The 3,967-nt window shown below is 36.0% G+C and overlaps 1 pseudogene; it reads right to left on the reverse strand.

The window, feature by feature from the left end:
• Positions 1-924: 924 nt before the first annotated feature.
• LOC145007397 (glycosyltransferase BC10-like) lies at positions 925-3,048 on the reverse strand (annotated as a pseudogene).
• Between the last annotated feature and the right edge of the window lie 919 nt (positions 3,049-3,967).

Below are 3,967 nucleotides of genomic sequence, written 5' to 3' on the forward strand. Positions count from 1 at the left end.
AGTTCCAGGCCATCTTCAAGCAACTCGTCGAGTCGCCCCATGTGACTCGACGAGTACCACCGGTCTGAATCCATACAGAAGCATCTCAGGCCATGCAATTGATCCAAAACATAGATCCAACCTCCTACAATCCATCCATCACGTAAAGTGGCAAACTTTACGTGAATCTAAAGAGATCTAGGCCTTATTCACCTTAGAACCAAGGTTTGGGACATGGTGGCTTCACTAAGCACTCAAACACAGGAACTTTAATGCACTCTAGGCCTTCAATACTCCAGATCTGAGGTAGCAACCTCAGATCTAACCTCCAAACTCCAAAACATTCCAAGATATACTCCCCACAAACCCCAAAATGAGAAACTAGGAAGATACAGCCCAAGAACGAAGGTTTTACCTCCAAAAGATGCCTCAATAGCAGCCAAACTCGAATCCACACAAAGCCCTTTGATCCAAGCCACTTCTCCTTCAAGATCTCTTCAAACAACACCTCTCCAAGCTCTAGTTTGCTCAATAATGGGACTCTCCACGAATTTAGGGTTTCTAGAACTCAAGGGGGGGATAAGGGAGGCTGTGCAGGGGTATAATGCTCTTTATATAGGGCTCAATCCCGAAAATTAGGGTTTTCTCCATACAGCACCTACTCGCCGAGTCCATCTTTGGACTCGCCGAGTAGGCCACTTGACACGCGACCATAGCCACGACCTGACTCGCCGAGTCTACCCATGGACTCGCCGAGTCACCCTCCGAAACTTACGCTTTTAGCCCTTCAACCCTACTCTTGCGATTCCGGGATGTTACAGTTTCCTTGCTTCTTTTTTTTCTTTTAAATTAATTTTCTTGTTTGCCTTTCTTTTTGATTGATCACCACATATCACTAATAAAGATAGTTAACCTAAATTGAAGGGGTGAAAGTATAGTCACAACTCACAAATAAACACGGTCAATATCCTACACTACAAGAAATAGCAACTTACTTTCATTTATTTTTATTACAACAAAATACTTCCAGAATTCATGTTACTTTCTGAAAAATCTACCCAATTTTTATTTGGATGATATTTATTGCATTTAATTAACAACCCTATTTAAATTTATTACCTTGATAGATTGGATATTTTTCTGGCTAGCACTTGTGTAACCAAATGTTAAAGGGTGCCAAGCTAATGTATTCATTCTTTCTGTTGATTGGTTCCATAAAGAGTAGGTTAATGTTCTCTGTACCAACTCATCTTCAATCCCCTGCATCTTATTACAAAAAAGAGAAAGAACAATTATTAGATTTGGCAAGGGTAAAATTGTCATTTACTTGATGGATATGAAAAACATGAATAGTTACTTAAGGTGTTGCTTCTTTATTACGTAGTGGATAAAAAAATGTTCTCTCTTTTTATGGTTTTGCTCATCTAATCATAATTTATTTTGCGTGGGTAAAATTTTCATTTAACATTTCATCACTAAAAGACATAGCATCAAGATTCAAGATTTTGCATACTGCAAGCAAGGTGGGGACATAATGTTCAATTGTGATGCAATTGTCTTGTTGTTGCTCTTTCTGCAATATAATAATAAAAAAGTAATATAAGAAACGGTAAATGTTATAAAGTAAAATAATAATGTGTAAGCAAAAAAATAAAAAAATAAAATAGTAAACGTTGTTCACTTACAAGAGACTCGTTTCCTTTGCTCAAGTCTAGAAGTGGTTGCCTCTGTTTTTTTACAGAAAAAAAAGACCAAGTTTAAATTGACATATAAGAAGTGTATTTACTTATTTTGCACACAAAAAAAAAAAAAAAAAAAAGATCAAGGGCGAGAATCTCAAAGGTAACTTAATCTCTACCTTGCAATGTTTGTTACCGATTGGGACAACAACATGATCATATGCAACAACCTTGGCCAGACTTCTAACCAATGTAATCTGATGAAATCATATAATTATTAAAAGTTAACTACAGCTGAAACAAATAATATGATGATTCAGACGAATAAACCTAAGAAATGTTAAAATTACAAAAGTGACCTGGGATCCTTTCCGCCATTTGTCTTTGGTATGTTGGGGGACATTTCTGGATTATAACGTTTTTCTGTGGCATCATCAATAAAGCTGAATAAAAATAAAAGAATACTCAACTTTAGTTGGTCAAAAAGTCAATGAAATCAAAAGATGCCCAAGTAAATACCTATCCACAAAGCTTCTTGCAGATGATATTATATATTTATAAATATAACCAAAATTATATAGTGGGACACAACTGCAAAGAAAAGGGACTTAAGATACCATAAGTGTTCTTCATCAAATATAAAAATAATCGGACTTTAACATTAAAAAAAAAGATAAAAGAAACCTGTAAGAGGAGTATGAATATCTGATAATTAGTATCTTCAAGGGTTGCTTTGAACAATAGCATCTCTGCTTCAATCATGGTTGGTTTATCCCAACCCACCAGTACAATACATTTTGAAATGCAGATCATGTATATGATTATTTGATAATGTTGACATGAAAGTTTAACATAGATCTGATTAGTTACCTCAACACTGTTTTTCATCTATCGATTTTAGAAGAATCTTGATCTGGTTACAGATTCATCAAAGACAAAACCAGCCTTCAAGTGTACGTACATGTTGAAAATTTCAAGATCTGCATTCTATAAGCCCATCAACTTTAAATGTTAAATGAATCAGAAGAATTAAGAGTCTCTAAGATTCGCTGTGGAAGAGTCGGCAGTTTCCCGTCATTCCAAAATCAAAAATCGGCATACTAATTTCAGAAATTAAACCCAGAATCGCGTTTTAGAACTATTGGATTACTGCATCAAACTCGTTCAAGGTACTGATTCGAACTATCTCGACACCGTACCGATTTGCGATCCGGGAATCGTTTGGAACGCTTTTGTACCACGATTGGGTACGAAATGAATTGGTATGGGTTCGTGGCAATCTGAGCGAATTAGGTAACTATGAACAATATCCACACATACAACCACAACCACCTAATGGTTGTGGGTGGTGGTCTTTTACCACACGTCGGTAGCCTAGGCTGCCGGCCATGACGGTAGGTGGTGCTTGACGTAAAAAACAAAAAAGAAGGAGAAGAAAAGAACAGGAATCGATACCATAGGCTGGAGAAAAGTTTGTCTTGAGGTCCTCTTCCGTCTTCTCCCTCGACGATGACTCAAAAATCAGAGAGCCCTACACAAAAACTTGAACAACTCCCTCTCTAGCCACTAAGACGAATGTAAGAACTAAATGTATGAGAAATCAGCCCTAACATAAGAGCCCAAGGGGATCTCTACATCAAAATGAGGCTTTCATCTCAAGGATACCTGACATCAACATGTGGCTGCCAATTAGGTTTTTTTTTTTTTTTTTTTTTTTTTTTTTTTTTTTTTTTTTCATGTAGAGGATGTAGTTGGAGGTTTTCTTGCAGATTAAAGCCCAAGTTGTGTTGGAACGAAGAAGGGTTAGTGGTGTTGGATGTAGGTGAAGATGAAGACCCTAGGGTTTCTTTCTAGCTAATTCAAAGATTAGCATCAATGGAAGAAATGCGCGTTTTATTAAAAATATTATAAAGCGACATGTTCAGATGACGCGCATTCTATAATAAGCTCTCTCCGTGTTCTTTTTGTGAGACACTAATTTTAGGGCATGCAAAAATGCGTGTCTTAAATTCTTCAAATTTCTAAAGATCTGACTTTATTGTTAGGGCACGCCCTTTTGCGTATCATCAATCAGTGTGTGTCGTAAAAAGCACGTCATTAAAGGTCTGTTTTCTTGTAGTGAATTAGTTTCATGCTTAAAGACTGATTTGTTTAGTAAACCTTTTTTCAACTTTTATATATAAACAAAAAAAATTTGCTTTGTAACCTTTTATATATAGATAATCAAAAATCACAATAAGTTTCATGCTTAAAGAACACTTACTTTTGTATACTTTTGTGTTATGTTTTTATAGTATATACGTATGAAG

The sequence above is a fragment of the Lactuca saligna genome, chromosome 1, assembly GCF_052625555.1.
Source record: "Lactuca saligna cultivar CGN05327 chromosome 1, ASM5262555v1, whole genome shotgun sequence".
NCBI lineage: Eukaryota > Viridiplantae > Streptophyta > Magnoliopsida > Asterales > Asteraceae > Lactuca > Lactuca saligna.